Genomic DNA, 17,147 nt, shown 5'->3' with positions numbered 1-17,147 from the left:
CCACCTATCAAGTTAGCATATGATTAATCTATGTTTGCATCAATTAAAAAAGCATTAAAGAGTGTTCTGACTCTGAGAAGCTCAGTGGTTTCAGAACAATACCTTCTGAAATTAAGAGGTATTGTACATGTGTAGCTTTCTCTCAGAATTAGATTTCCCTTAAAAACAAACCTTTAGTGAACCAGTAAACAGATGAGTGGTTGCTGGGCGCCTTTTGATGCTCTGGCACAAAAGGAAAGTAATGAAAAATGTGAAGAGCCTTTTCCTTTCCTCCCAGTCAGCAGAAATGATGCAGGATGGGATTAGGAAAGACAGCCAACCCCTGCCTGCAAGTCAGGCTTCAGTCAGTGCACTGCTAATGGAGGTGGGGGACATGTGCCAACTGCCTCCACTGGCTGGAAGATGCTAAGGACTCAAGTACATTGGCCAAATACCCTATAAAATACATCTTGGCTCCTCCAGAAATGTCTTCCTCTCTCCAACACCTCCACTTCATTCCTACACAAGGATGATAAGCCCTTAGCACTGAGTTTCTGAGAAGCAGAAGGAGCTGACTAGTAATTAAGAAATAAAAGTCAACAGGGAATGAGAAATGTACAACACCTAAACTGGCCTGCTGGCTTAATATTTACCACCTAAATGTAGCAAACTATGAGAGTGAAAAAAGATCATTCTTTAGAAATAGCACACATTTATTTTCTTTGTTTATTAGTTTTCCTGTCAAAAGATTAACTGTACTTCAATTAAAGCCTTAGAAAGACAACACTTGTCTTAGAAGGTCTTTGGGCTAGTGAATATAGAAGAATTTCCCCTGATAGACATTAAGATGCTGATAAATTGTGTGTGCATATGTATATATGTGTATGTATATATAAAATACATATATGTATCTCTTATTCTGCAGGGGTTTTGTTTGTTTGTTTGTTTTAAACCTTACCTTACAGAGAGCTCTGTGGAAGAAACAAGCTGAGTACCTGAAAAATAAACTCACCTATAGAATCTTGCATTTTATAGCTTCAGTCACATGGATGGTAATAAATGAAATGTGATTTCTGAATCCAGTTGGCTCTTTCAAGTTATTTTCAAATCACCTTCCTGCAACTCAGCCTTAAATTTAACCATTAGAGAGTGACAACTTCCACTGAGATGGTGCTATCCAAACAAAATGACTACATGCTACTTGAAGAGGCACTGACAAGGAATATGCTGTACTCACATTAGTGTCACACTTAAGGGGCTAAGTGTGCTTCCTCTAACATCTACTATATCTTCTGGCTTGGGTCCAGGGCACTGTAATAGCAGTGCCAGTAACTCTTATGCATTTCACACCCTTTTCCCCCAAAAAAGCCATTATTATTGATATTAAATATTTACATAGCAGTGCCTGCAAGCCCCAGGATTAGAATTCTACCTCACTATCCAGAAGATAAATAGTTCCTTGGTAAGGAGTTCAAGACACTTTGAACAAAGAATATAAGGTGAGAACAACAAATGAGAGAACAAGTCCCACTTAGTTACAAGAGACGATTAAACCTCATCCTGAAGGAAGCTCCTAGCCACTACACTGAAGAGCTATTCTAAGACACGAAAGAGGTTAAAAATCAAAGTTGACTGTGTTTTCACAAGATCAGTTTTGAACATTCCAATTCCATCTAAATCCTGCAGTGAATTAAACCTAATAGGCCAAAGAAAACCCCATATAATCCTGCTAATCTGTAGTCACCAAATGATCATTTCACCAGCCTGGAGCTGGTTTTATAGGAGATTAGGGCAGAGAGCTTTCCAAGCTGGCTCACGGACTTGAGGTAGCATTACCCACATCAGTGCACATCAGTTCAGTGGCCATAGAGCTGCAGGTAGGAAAGGGTACAGCTCACCTTCTATGCTGGTGCAGGAGTCTCAGCTCTGTGCTCCTGTAGTTCCCATAGAAGTATGCACAGTTAGGAAAAAATAGCCTATGTATATATTGCACTACAGTACATCTTAGGGAGAGTCTTCCTGTGTTGTCTTTCTTACCAAGACAAAGCACTGACTACGATAAGATAGCAAGGTAAGTATAACAAGTTCTTAAACCCACCCTGAATAAGATAAACTGAGGTTAGATAAAGGCTGGAAGGATGTAGGCAGCAGATGAAGACAATATATAAGTATTTAGTTAACCTTTGACCACAAGAGACAGTGCTGATGCCTCCTGTACCTGAATGGCTTCTCTGTGGAATAGATTCAATGCTTGAGCCTTTATCCAGGGACTAAAATCTGGATGTTTCACCTACTGAAATAATGGAAAAAAGTCTATAAACTTCATTATACACTGAAGTATTCATGTGGTTCAGCCGTATAGCCTTATTCTTCATAAGAAGGAATTTAATAGAATGTTGGTACATCAAGGATGATAAATATTTTCTAGATTTAGTGCATTTTATAAGTATAAGCTCTGAAAGTGTTTGTAATTTCTTAGCTATGTTTCTTTTTCAATCTAAAAGGCGTATCCTGATGAATTTGAGTACTAGATATTAACATATATCTACCCGAGCACACAAATGGAAGAAAATTCTAGAATCTGTTGCAATTCAAGACAATTGTAGTAGATATGTTTAAAAAGAACCACAAACATTAAACCTTGTCTGAACTGTAAAACAAATACATGTATATGTAGAGATAGCTTAGCCATTATAAAGGAGGAAGTATAAGTCAGCACGTAAGAAGTCTGGTGATCTGAGTTCCACATAGATCACAACCCATGCCAACATGCTGTATACTTATAAAAGTGAAGAAGAGCACAGAATAACCATCTACATATGCCTTTAACAGATTAAATCAGTATGCCTCAATTCAATACTTCACCTTGTAAGCAAACATATAAATACAGAGATTCAAAAAACACCTACAATATTAAATATAATCTTCTACTTACTATGGTCTTAATTTAGGCTGACATTCATTCATTCCCCTATACAGTCTTCCAGTAAGGCAGCCTTTCCTCCTGAGTAATGCCAACTCTCTTTTATACTGCTTGTCCTAAGAGTGCTACTGCATCCTAAATTCAGATATACTGACTAATTAAGCAAAGCAGTTCAGCTGCATTCCCTCAGGTGTTCCTGGAAGGGAGGGACTGAGAGGAAGTTTCATATCTGGTGGGACAAACAGGCTAATTTCATCTAGCATTTTTTCTGTGGGTATTGCTGTTGAAAATAATTTAAAATAGAGTGTGAAATATATTCAATTTAAAGCAAAGACAACAGAAAAATTTGCATCATATTCAGTATATTCTGAGGAAAGAATAAAGATGTTTACACTCTCACAATTTAGAGACTTTGACAAACCAGATTCTCAGAGAAAAAGTATAGCTTTGAGATATTTTCAGTAAGTTGTTAGTTGATTCTTTAACATTCAGAGTGATTTCTATATTCATAAGCACTGGTCTTAAAATGTGATTACAGGAAAAAGACTAATGGCACATTGGGCTGTAAGTCAAGAGAAGTGATAATGGCTATTGATTTGATGTTTACAATGCTACCTCTGCAGTGTTATGTCAAACTCTGTGTCTTCTGGGATCTCAGAGAGATGTGCAAATGGATGGGAGGTCAGATGAGGGCAGTGAACCTGTTCTGGGGGTTTCTAAGGGAACTCCAGGCTTGTTCAGTGGAAAAGAGGAAGCCTAGGGGTGAACTGAGTTACTATCTTCCACTTGGTGGCAATTGGGGAGGCCTAGAGAAGACATAGCTGAACTCTCAGAGGCAATGGACACCAAATGCAGAAGGGGAAGTCTTGATTGTAAATATGAGAAAAAAGAGTGTTCTCAATGGCTGGTAGAAATCTGGAAGAGGCATCTGGAGAATTTCTGGTTTCTCAGTGACCTAAGATAAAGCTACAGTTAGTCTCACATTACTAGTCCAGGAAGTTGGCATAAGTAGGCTCCAGAGATCACTTCCAATCAAAATTATTTCATAATTTCACAATGAGCATTTTTATAATAAGCAAGGTTTGGTAACATATATTATGCAAATCTCCTTAAGGAAATAGATTATTCCAATCAAAGATCTTTACCATTGTCATACTTCATTTTAGATCACTTCCCGTGTATAAAGACAACAAAAGCAGTCAAGGTAATAGACCCACTGAAAACACTGTCATACTGATAAGTTTCTATTTTAAATCCAGTCTGAATGTCTGGGCAGGAATTGGGAATGGGAATACACGTATAATGATCTTTAAAATTTCTGGTTAAATCTGGAAATGAATTGAGAAAACACATTAATAGTCAGAAAATATTTCAAGGAGCTCCTCATTCAGCACTGGATTTTAGAGTGTTGGACTTTTAACTGAAACACTGTAACAGGCCCTCCCCACATTTACAAAGAACAGTCAATTTGTTATTTTTCCCCAGATTTTTCTTCCATAAACTACTTCTCATATTTTATTTTTTATTTTTGTACTTGATGTGCTTGCGAGTGTTCCTTGAGTCATATGTTCTCAATGTTTTTAAGTCAAGGGTAAGTGAAAATTTGAGAACTCTTTAAGCAGCTCCATAATCATGGTAGTAGTTTGTAGTAGTTAGTAGTTTGGGCGGTTAATTCCAGACAACAAGCAAAATTATTTTAGAGTTAATTCAGAGGTCTAAACTAGCAAACCCTTTAGAATGTAGGGAATGGAAGGACTAGGATGTATTTGGGAACTCTGCCAAATTATGAACGTAATGTAGATTCATGACCTTCAGTAATAATTCATTTCTGCTTCATTTTGTTCCCTGGCTGTACAGCAGATAAAGACAGTTATTGCAGCAGTCTAAACATGGCTTATGATAAGTGTTTAGACAATGGCCAAGAAGCCAGGGTTGGATAATAATTAAGACTGTTCTCACATTAGAGTTTATTTAGTCTACAAAGCTGATGAACTGGAGCAGCTCACAGAAAAAAAAAGTCAAGATCTGCTCCCATCCCAGAATTAACCTTTTTTCTGATTTATTCCACTGCAATTATGTAGCTCACTACTAGCAGTAGTTATTTAACTTTTTTACTCCTACTCAAGCATTAGTTTTTTTCCCTTTCCAGTCCAACTACACATAACATTGCTGTCATATCACCCACTCCTCCCTTCTCTGTAGCTGGGCACCCACTTCATCCACTGAAGTCCTCACCCTCCTTACACAGTGCCATGCAGCACTCAGATACAAATGATAAAGCAGCTTGCACGCAGGTAAAACCACAGAATGTTTTGATTTTGTTTGGAAGAACATAGAAAGAGGGGGGAGAGATTTTTTCCACTTCTAGAAATGAGCCTTGGGTGGATATTCAAGTACTGTTTAAATTTAAAAAAATATTCAGGTTGAGTGAATATTAGACACTTGATTTATACATTATTGAAGTACATTAATCTGATCCTGAGTCCACATTTGGGCTTTTTTTCAAATCCTCTGGTTTATGTACACTGGCTTTATCCCAGTTCATCTGAAAACTATATTTCTGGAGGTTCGATGAAAAGCATGAAACCTTCCTGTCTGCACAAATCCAAGCTCTTAGAGAAGTCCTGAACATTCTTCCTCAGACTCTTACGACATTTTCTTTCTTTTCTTTTTGTGTTGTCAGCGGATATTTTCTTCCTTTGTTTTCCTTTCAAAGAGCTGTACCTCTGTTTTAATCCATGAACCATGGAATCACAACATCACAGAATGGCTGAGGCTGGAAGTGACCCCTAGAGGCCTCTTGATCTCTGCTCAAGGAGAAACTTGTCGTGTCCAGAAAAAATGGCTGGCTTCTGCTCCAGTGGGAGATCTGCTCCCAGTGTACCATCCTTTCTCACAAATCCCGCAGCAGAGTAACTTGAGACTTCTGATTTTTCCCTTCTGGAAAGGAGTGGGAAAACTGAAGATGATGACAGAACACATCTGCAAGATTCCAGTGACACCTTCATTCCTATTTTGAGGTGATACAAGTCGTTTCTATGTCAAATTGTGGTTATTCTTTCCTTTTTTTGCTTCAGTTTCCTGTTTGTAGATGGAGATTTTCTACTTATCAGCCACATCTGAGAGACAATGATGGCTGCTCTTGCTCTATCTGTAAAGGTGATTCATTGAAAATTAGGGCACTTTGTAAGCACTTTGATCATGGTAATCACCTCCTACTGTGATATGGACTACTTAGACTTGGCATTTGTAAAGGCATAAGGAAACTTGTTTACTGGAAAAGCTACTGTCCTTTATTGCTTTATTATGGATAATTGCACATTTTCACTGATTTGGCTGAGAAAAAATAAACACAAATTAATGTGGTTAGCAGGCTGGCAATACCTACAGTTTTCTAAAACCTATACTGCCAGCTTTGAGGTCAGCAATAATATAATTATTCTAATAGCAAAAGTATATGGAAAGCCAAGGACCCAAGGGAATCCTTGCTGACACATTTATTGCAAGATGAATGTGAATTTGGAAGAAATATCTACAGATAACATCCACTGATATGCAAGAACAAGGAAGGAAAATTTTGTTTCTCACTTCATTTGTATCTAAGGCTTGAACAGTGAAATAATTAACAGAAGCAGAATTGAATGTTGAATGTGCCAGTCCTCATTATATATACATGTATACTACAGCAGAGTCTACAGTTATAAAATCAAGTATTCCTTTTCAATTTTACAATAGAGAGAATCAGCTTACCACTAGCCTTGACCTTGTACTAACAGTTAAAGTACATGTTGGAACATAATATCTTATGAAATGATGCATTCTTGGAATGATAAGTTTGAACAGTATAATTTCCTGTAGATACATACCAATCAGTCACTTCAATCAGGAACTTTCAAGCATATTTCCAAGTGGACTCTGTGAACATCAGGAGATTTTTAAAAAGTCATTTTTGGGAACATATGACTTCAGAATTGAAGTAACCACTTAAATGAAACACAATCCATTTGGAACCAAATCTTACTTGCTGTCTTCACATAATAAGAGACACACCCATTTTGCATAAAGATGAACAGTCATTCTACCCATTGTTTTTCTAGCAAATCGCTAGCAGCTTTCCAAACATATAGAAAAATCTAGACTACAGGTTCATATGATAGGCATGTGGCTAATTATTTCTTGGTGTGAGAACAAAAGATTTTGCCAAAAAATGTAACAGCAAACATCAAAAATATATTATATCAGCTATTTCATAATAAAATTCCATGTAACAAATCATACAAAGAAAAAAAAATAACAAGAAAGTAAAAGGACATTTATACAATGAAACACAAAGATATCTTTTAAAGTAGCTAAGTCACAGTTTATAGGTAGTAAAAACATAAACTTTGCTCTCAGTATCATGATTTTCTTTTGTACGGAGTTCTCCCCTTTGGCTTCAATAACCACACATTTAAATTATACTTGAGCTTTCATTTCATGAAAAATGATTCCTTATTTATAATATCCTAGGAAAACAAAAATTGTAGATTTCACCCCACCTCTATTACTCATTTATTGGTTAGAAGTAAATGCTTCCCTTCGGCTCCAGTGGAAGTCACAGGGACCTGTTTAGCGGTTTTTGGAGCTGGGTGTTTATCAAGTATGCAAAGAGGATCTGTCTAAAAGACAGAAGCTCCAAGGACGTAAGCCATGGTTTCTCATCTATGGAGAACATCATAGAACTTCTGTTTTCAAATCATAACAGTGAAATCTGAGCAGTTTCAAAACCTACGCAGGCTGATTTTAGGCCATGATTATCATTAAGAATATGTTAAATAGTGGATATTATACTTTCCATTTGGGTTCTGCAAAATGCTGATGAATGAAGTATCTTATTACTTTTCACTGAGATTTTATCAAGTTTTGAAAAGATCATTTATGGGGTAGCCTGCAATATACAAAAGCCTGGTGCACCTTTTATCATGTCAGACTCTTTAGTTGCATAATTTTCTATTTCTTATTACATCAGTACTTTCTGTATATGAAAACAATTAATATGTAGTATATATTTTAATATATAACTTCAATCAAATAGTAACATTTGCCTCAATATTAAAATACAAAATTCAATATGATATTGCCTTACATAAGTCATTTTATATATTGTATTACATAAATCTTCAGTTTCCATTTGCACTCACAGTTTACTGAGGTTTATGATTTCCTGCTTGCTACCTAAAGTTTGTTCTTTCCCAAGAAGATCAAAACAACTACAAAAAGTTAACTAATCTATCCAACATTGTGATATAGGGGACCCTAAGTCATTGATAAGTCATAGATCAGATCCGCAGGCTCTCAGTTCAATGGTCTGGATGAGCTCCTCTACAGACAGGCTATGAGAATGTCATGGTTTTGTAATTTTTGCTATTGGTATTGCACATCATAACATCATGTGGAGCACAGAGAAGAAGAACTACACATCCCAGAGGACCTCACAGCCAGAGAAGGAAATACATCATGGAAGTGATACTGGCTCTCTTTCTCACTGCCTGGCAGAGGGTGTGGGTGTGCTTCCAAGCCGTGGTGCCTTCAGTTTCAAAGTAGGCTTCTCTGTCTTCAGAAAACTCTCTCTCTTATTTTAATTGATTTATTAGCTTCAATTTTAACTAGATTGTATTATATTGTCTTATCTTGCATTCCAACATCATAGTTAGTAAAATAAGTTTTCCTCCTTAGATTGTTGCCACTGCTCTTTTTTCCTTGAGTCCAGCTCCCATCTCCCTACCCCTTCCCCTTTTCCCTTTCCATTTTTGGGGGTCAAGAGGCCCACAGGCCTACTGCTCCTCTGTCATGGACATAGATTGATCTAGGTAACTCCATGACAGAGAACACACAGTCATCTCAGAGAGCTTCATGTCCTTAAAGCTGTGGATGTGTGTCTTATCAAGTAGCTTTCCTGACACACAATTGCAACTTGGGAGGCAAGGCTTCTTGATCCAATGTCTAGCACTGAGCCTGGTAGTAATGTGAAGGGCATTTAGAAACCATTCAATTTATGTAGTACAATGCCCCTCTTTGCAGTACATCCTCCACCTCCAGTTCCTCCTCTGAGGCCCAGCAAAGCCATGTTTTGTCAGGCTGCCGTAAGTGCAGTGTTGTCCCTCCTATGAACTTTTGTCTGGCTCAGGACCAAGCCCTCTTAGTTAATTTTTAAAATCTTTCCTGCCAAAATCTCCTGGTACATGCTGTACTCCTTTCTCTTCTAACACTTACTGTCTATGTTCACATACAGGAAATGTTCTATTGCTCCAAGAGGGTTAAAATAATGTATTTTCTGATTTTTGTCACCTCCTGACAATTCAAGGGCTTCATTTGTCCCAGTGCAACTGTTAGTATCTCTTTTTTTTCCCTACAATAGGAGCACTGCCCCTCTGTGACTGAAGAAACACTCTCAAATGTGGCTGGTATGAGTCCCGTGTTTGGATGAGACCACAGTGTGTGGGAATATAAATGGAGAAAAGCAAACAGACATTGCTGTAAATCAGGATCATAGAATTGTAGAATCATAGAATTACCCAAGTTGGAAAAGACCTTGAAGATCATCAAGTGCAACCGCAGCCTAACCATAGTACCCTAACTCTAAAAACCCTCTGCTAAATCATATCCCTGAGGATGTTTTTGGAACGGCACCATCCCACAACCTGTGGGAGTCTGACTATCTCCATATTTTACCTTTCAGGAAAATCTTCGAAATTTTCTTCATTGAGAGTTCCTGTTTTTTACTTCTCATTCTCTGTGAGTGCTATCAGTCCTCAGCTGGAGAGTGGGGCTGCTGGAGCTGCCAAGTGTTAGTACCAACCAGAGCAGCCATTTCTCTCACCCTTTACTGGATTCAGACCCACTGTTCTAGGATCTGCCATCATCTCAGATCACAGTCTTTTCAAATCAGATTCAGAAACACAATACTTAAATTCAGTGTGAAGAATATAACTTGATCTAAGCTCTCCCACTCCAGCTTGAAAGAATGCGTAAAATCAAGAGCTTTGTAGTTGAATAAGTTATTGTAAAAGACAGGAGTGGTCACAGTCTAGGGCAGAAGCTTCACTGTAAATAATGGAATAAATATTTTCATTGCTACATGTTGAGCTTTTAAAAGGTTTCAGTCTTCCAATGAGAAGAGTGTACATGCACATGCATGTTCACAAGTGTTAACACTCATGGCAATAAACCACACAACAGATGACTGAGGAAGAACACTTCCTTTCATTCTCTCTCCATCCATGTTTAAAAAGCACTTTCAGAAACGCTGCAGCCAGCAAAACACCCACAGTTGCATACCTGACAGACCAACAAAGGATCAGGTTGTGAAGAGGTTTATCTGTAAAAATAACAACATCCTTCATCTTCTGTTTCAGCTGCTGAGTCTATTACTCAGTATGATAGCATCAGGAATGTTTTACTTCAAAACTGTTGGAAAACAAACAAACGAAAGAACACATTAAGAGATTAGGGTACTGAATAAGCCTTAACCACAGGACTTTACCCTGAAATCTCCATTGATATGCCTTTTTGTCTCCTGTTTTTCTTCTGCAACAGGAAACCACTCTTGTGGTTGCCTATATCCCAGAGCATGCTCTGGGATGGTGCTGCAGTCTGCCTTCTGGAGGCAAGGCAGTGTGTGGCCACCTTACAGCTCTGCTGACTTTGTTCAGTCTGTATTATCAGAAATGACTTCATTTCTTCACTGTAAAGGCAAACTACTAAAGTATTATGATGAATCCTACTAAGCAGATAAGACATTAATGAATTTAAGATATGTCCTATTTTAAGTTATGTGGCACTGTATTTTGGAGCTATATAGAAAAGTAACAGACCCAAGGTGAACAGGTAGAGCATGACTCAGCTCTGACCTCATCTCTGTTACTTTCCCACTGCCACTTCTTGGATTTCTTTCCTCTTACACACAGTAAATGACACAAAGACAAAATACAAATGTCAGAAAAATGAGAAGCAGCCACTCCTTTTTACAGGATTTACACATTATCTTCAGGAAAAGAAAATAGCCTGGAGAAAATAATTTCCCTACCTTGGACATTCCTGAGCTTCCTGCAGCCGTATATCCTGGTGATGTTCAAGACCAGCTTTGATCTACAAATACAGGCTATTTTTATTAGTTAATGCTTCCTGAATTGTTGGCAATATGTCTTTATCCTCCTACTAGATCATATAGTAGGATAAAGATCAAGTTCTTACTAGATCAAGTAAGAAATGCAAACTCCTTCTGATAAAGGAAGTGTGATGAAGAAAAACCACTGGTAAAAACAAGAGAAAAACGGACATCTTAGATAATATAAAGTAGTGTGTACAGCTGGTTTAAATGGCTTTTCACCTTGCCCATCTTAATTTTCCTTTTTAAATAACCAAGTTATTATTGTATTAGTTAATGAAGAAAAGCATGTGCTTTTTGGTTATTTTTTCTTTTTTTTTCTTTCTTTTTTTTTTTTTTTGTTACTCTATCTCCTCAAATTTATGTAAAATGAAGAACTCTCACAGAAAAGCACATTGCAATGTGAACAATAAAAGCAATAAATGTTTCTGAGAGTGTAAGGCTTTCTTCACTTTTGTACTGCAACATCCCCAGAAGGCGTTTTTAACTGGGTTCATTTTTTCCCTTGCTCCAAAAGTAATGCCTCCGGATTTATTATGTTGGCCCACGATGTCAGAGGTGGGAGTTGATGGTATGGCAGTAAAGACTGAACCTTCCCAATATTCCATCACATTTTGTTGCTGTGTGACAGATGGCAGCAGAGGGGCAGTCTGACAAAATGGCATCTGACATGGAAGAGGGTATGAAGGTGTGTCATTGAACTCCTCCATGTGGAAAAAATGTGGCCATTGACACTCACTGATGCTTGCTGAACGACTATAGAGAGCAAACAGTGGATGTGAGCACAGTGAGGCAGTGGGTGGTGTGTTTCAGCAGTGGCAACAGTGACAGTGATGCTAGTGCAGATTTTTTACGAGCGCAGCATGCAGATCCTTATTCAGTGCTGGTGAAAATGATGAAAATGTGCAGCTAATTGTGATGACTGTGCTGAAAAATAGTGTTTTGTAGCTGAGAATTTGTTCTACAAATTAGTGTTATTGTGCTCTTCATATCTGTTGCAGTTTCCATAGAAATAAATAGGAGGCATTATCTTTTTAAGTTGGAATGATCATTTGAAGAAAAATGCTTTAAGTAATTTTGAAATGAGTCCTCAGAGAAACAGAGGAGTTTCAGTGCTGTATGCTGGGGGATAGAAAACATCAAATACAATAGATTGTGTCTCTCTTTCTTGGACAATTCCATCTTGATCTTTGACAGTCAGAGGGTAGCAATCTCTTTCCTTGTATTGACCTAAGTTGTTGTAAATGATATAGATATCAACCCCATTTATAGCGGTGTAATATCAACATAACTGATATTATAGCATTCTATAAAAGGTGATCTAAGATGTTTTCTCTGTCATTAACTCCAGAATGTAACAGTGGATGTGAAAATTACCTGCTGAAACCAGGAATGATTAAATGTATTTTTTATTTGTGAATCTTTTGGTTAATGATTAAATTTTTAACCTGCAGGTCTGAGCAGCACCCTGTAATGCTACCTCCACTCTGTGGGGCAGAACCAACTGTAAAGGAACAACCATGCTTGAAAAACTCCTTCATAAATGGCCCTGATCCTTCTTCTTTTCCCAAAAGTAGAGGAAGAAGACATACACAGAAGTTTTCTGTAAAAGCCAGAGGCAATGAACAAACACAGAATCTGTAAAATGAGCAGTCACCACTATATTGATTTATTGATTTATCTCTGCTGTGACTGATCTCTCTGATATAGAAAAGAGATTTTAGCACTAGACGGTGAAATTTCTGATGCCAAAATGGCTATGACAGCTGAGGGTACATTTCACAGGCTTACCAGAGGCAGAGGTGGCAGGTGGCTTTCTGTCTACATTTATTTTTCTTCTTCTGATGGCTCAGGTGTATGTTCCTTAGGCTTCAGATACAACTCCAATCAACTTAATGAAATTTGCAGTGACCTGAACTTTCAATATGGACTCCCTTGTTTTTTTCATCTTCAGGATATCTCAAAGAATCTAATAAATGCCATAAAATATTGGAAGTAAAATAAGCTCTAGTTGATCTTTTAACTTGGTCTGATTAAGGTTTTTCTTACCAGCCAATTATCACATCACAAGATTAAATTTACTACAAGCCACCCTAGAAGGATAAGCATTGTTGGATTAAAGAGAGCACAGAATTAAAAACCCAAACAACTAACAAAACAAACAAACAACCCAACAAACAAGCAAACTAATGAGGCTAAAGCTTAAAGTCTGATATCTCTGTATGTGAACATGAAATGGAAATCTTCTGCAGTGTTAAAATCTTGCTCCACAGCAAGGTGAAAATTTCATCAGCTCACTTATAGTTGTTTTCATGCTTCACTATGTCCTAATTCATACTAAATGAAAATGACCCTTGAAATATTAAAAGCAACATTAAAGGAAGATAAAGAATACCATATTAACATGTTAATATAGGGCTGTCCATATTCCACATCTAGTGCAGCATTTTCCCTCCAAATGCACCAAATGAGGAACATCTCTTCCTTTTGATGGCAGCTGTGACAGACAAACCACTCAGGCAGAGGAGCAATAATGCTGGCTGGCAATTTCCACAGTATTGCCTGGCCAGATTCAATCACAAGACCTCAAAACATAGTGCTGCTGGTTAGAAAGATGTGTAGTGAAGCTAGGAATATGTTAATTCAATGTGTCATATATTGGATCATAGAATCATTAAGGTTGGAAAAGATCACTGAGATCATCTAGTCCAACCATCAGCCCATCACCACCATGCCCACTAAACCATGTCACTCATATACACCGTCTTTCTTGAATCATTATTAAAGAATAATTCTATACTCACATCAAATACTATATAGAAGGGCATCCTTACTATTCTCTTTATGAAGTGCCCTAAAACTGAGCTCCACAAGGAAATATCCTCTTCACTTTTGCAGGTTTGAGCATTCATCTTGGCTTTCTGTCTGTTGTTAACACATACATTTTTCTAGATGAAGAAGGACTTTTTTCATTCTTAAATTTCAAGTTTGACTTTTAGGACAGGCTTCTTATGGAGTATCCTGATACAATCTCTATGAGAGAGAACACAACAGGACAAAAAGGTTACATGCTCTATATTGCACTAATGTCCCCTTGGGTACTTCTATACGGTCAAAGCATGGCAGGTGGCCTATAGGCCTGCTTCTCCACCTTTGGGAAGCACTGATCCAGCATGGCTACCCTCCTTTTTTTTGCAAGTTCAATCACCTGTGTTTGACACTGTACCACTCTGGGCAGATCGGCTGTAAGATATGAGGAGCGCAGCATTCTTCTTCTGTTACACACAGACTCCAAAATAACTGGAACACTCATAACCCTGATTTTTACCTCAAGTGAACTTGTAAAACTCATTATATTTAATGAGAGTTTCCTAACAACAAAGAATTTATGTAGGCCCAACTGTCACACTTCTGAGTCATGCTACAGTGAGTTCTTTTTTAAGTAGACTGGTGTGTTTGGTGCATAGATTGACTGTTTTAAAAGGCTTAAAATTTGTTCTGATTTGTGCTATTTCTTTTCTTTTAAAAGGAAAACAGAAAGTGAAACAGATTTCCTCAGTTGTATCTAGAAAAAAGAAAAGCTTAATTTTTGAACCAAAATGCAAAAATGGATGTGATTTGATTGCAGAAATAATAAAGTAGCTTGTTTCAAACCTGTGGATCTTGTCATGCAGCTTATTGGGAACAGTCTTGGACTGATCATGGCAACAGGGACAAATGTTATATTGATATACTCAGAAACATACAAGAGTCGTAATTATTGTATACTAATAAAGAAGTTCAAGTTTTTAAAATTGTAGATCTTACTGTCATGCCTTTTATTTAACTAGCCATTATTGTTAGGAGGACCTTGCAGCTGAGGGTCATGGTACTGGAATTGTGATGAGTGAAGGGTAGAAAGTGCTCTCTTGACCTACATGCAGAGTATCTCTGGTTGGAAAACAAACAAGCCTTTTCAGATGGTAACCTGGTTTAACACTGCCATCAAATCTTTCATCTCAGTACTTGTCTTAATGTTGCCATGCTGTGGTTTGCCTTAGAGAGGCATTTTTGGTATTATTTCTTGTTATCTCTTGATGACACTTTATCTTAAGGGCTACACAAACTGTGCTGATAATACTGACAGCAGGACTCAAAATAGCTATTTAGAAATACATTAATGTACAAGATACCTGAACTCATCATGAGGACAGGCTCTTTCCTTCTGGAGTCCGTGGAGCAACAGATACCAGTGAACTGCCCTGGCTGGTCACTAAACTACAGAGGGGAAGTGACACTCTGATTCTACTGGAAAATAATTTCTATATTAACTCTTTTCTTGTGCTTAATATTTGAGGACTGTGGTGAGAAATCATGGGCAAACTGGACTGAAATCTGTCACAAAATCCTTGAGTACATGAAAAGACTTGGAAGGCTGAGATATACAGTACCAGTTTTCCCAGGGAAAAATCCCCCATTTTTTAATGAATAACTATGACCAGAGGCAGCACCTTGGTTAGTTATGCAAAGATTAATGTCTATTGATTTGTTGCTAGTTCATAGCTTTGATCTGGCCACACAGGTTTCATGCTGACATGAATCTAACTGAAGCTAAATATAACTTGGGGAATACAAGAAGAGTGGTCAAGTGTCTTTTATAACAAGTCTTTTATAACAAAAATAAATAAATGAATAAAAAGACTAAACAGTATGGTAAACTGTCTTACCAACAGCCTCAAAAGGTGGTCCATGGTTTTTGTTCCAAGAAACTGGCAAATTCAGGAAGGCTAATCTAGACCATTTTAGAATGAAATTATAAAAGTCAGGTATAAGCATGCTATTTAAAATTTGTTTTGATTGCTGAATTAATGAAGTAGCCTGTTAAAAACCTTTGCATCTTTTCATGTAACTTACTGGTGTTACATGGTAGACATAAACTTTTAAATATATATACATATACATATATATATATGTAAAAAAAGTCAAGCAATTTTAATGGCTGTGGCAAAGCCACAGTGAAAAAGACCTGAGAAAGAACAAATAAATAAAATGTTACCTTTACATTTTTACTTGTTCAATGATTATATTCATTTACTTTTATCTTTTAATGTCAGTATAACTTGACCAAAATTGGCTTTTTCTGGCATCCCAAGGGATTCTCTATCCAGCCATTTCCTTTACTTCTTTGGTTTGTGAGTCCGGCTGAAGAAATGTGCCAGTCTTCAAACTGATCTGGGTCTCTTGGTCCACTTTGATATGTAATATGAGTTGGAATAACATCCTCCCTAAATAAGAACTGCTGCTTGGCACAGTTACAATGCTGCTAAATGACACAGGGATAAGCTGCAACACAAAACACCATAGTGACTGTCAGCATGGCTTTGGTCTGTGCCAGTTAGCCCACTAAGAGGCAAGAAGTAGGCCTAGCCAGGGAGGCAGCAGGCTGCAAGTAGCACTCCCAATCGGCACTGTGGATAAAAGAGTGACAGGTTTGCTTCCTCCACCCTCTGTGACCCCTTCAACTTTACCCAAGCAGACTTTGCCCCCTCAGGTGACTCCTGACGGCATGCAGCACACCCAGGTCATGTCATGCAATCAAACTGTGTCCCCAGTGGGTTGCAACACAGCACTCACATTATGTCAGACACTTCCAACCCAACACTTTGTCTTCAAAGCCCAGAAAACAATGCTCAAGAGAGGTGCAAATCCAAGCACTACCTGGTGTAGCCCTGACCAATCTGTTCCACTTGGCCCTGCTTTATCTTGCAGTGTGCAGCTATGCCACCTTTACTTAGCAGTATGCATTCAGCCATACAGTCTTTGACTTTAAGTTTTGTTGGACCTTATGAGAGCAAGAAACAGCATTTCTGCTGGGGTTAGAGGGTGGGGTCAGTCTCTGTTAAGCACCAAACAATGGTGTAGTTTCATGACCTGAAAACTTAATCTGTAACTAGTAAGAATTTACTGAGCGAAATTTAAATGCCTTTGATATGCATCAGGCTAAATTTGATGACCTAGTAGTTCCTTCTGACCTTAACTTCAGTGAGATATGCCACCCAGGGAGCTGTCTCACCAGAGGTCAGTTTGAAGCAAACTACAGCCCACAGAACTGTGGCCTGA

The 17,147-nt window shown here is 37.8% G+C and overlaps 1 long non-coding RNA gene across 1 annotated transcript; it reads right to left on the bottom strand.

Moving 5' to 3' along the window:
- Nucleotides 1-4,130: 4,130 nt before the first annotated feature.
- Nucleotides 4,131-10,350, bottom strand: LOC107313840 (uncharacterized). Its single transcript, XR_004307134.2, has 3 exons — nucleotides 10,220-10,350; nucleotides 6,769-6,817; nucleotides 4,131-6,053 (listed from the first exon to the last, which is right to left on the bottom strand). It is a non-coding gene; the product is annotated as an uncharacterized LOC107313840 (long non-coding RNA).
- Between the last annotated feature and the right edge of the window lie 6,797 nt (nucleotides 10,351-17,147).

This window comes from Coturnix japonica, chromosome 4 (assembly GCF_054131305.1).
Source record: "Coturnix japonica strain WE chromosome 4, WE-NBRP24, whole genome shotgun sequence".
NCBI lineage: Eukaryota > Metazoa > Chordata > Aves > Galliformes > Phasianidae > Coturnix > Coturnix japonica.
Note: the sequence above shows the minus strand (reverse complement) of the source record. Positions and strands in the feature narration are given on the sequence as shown.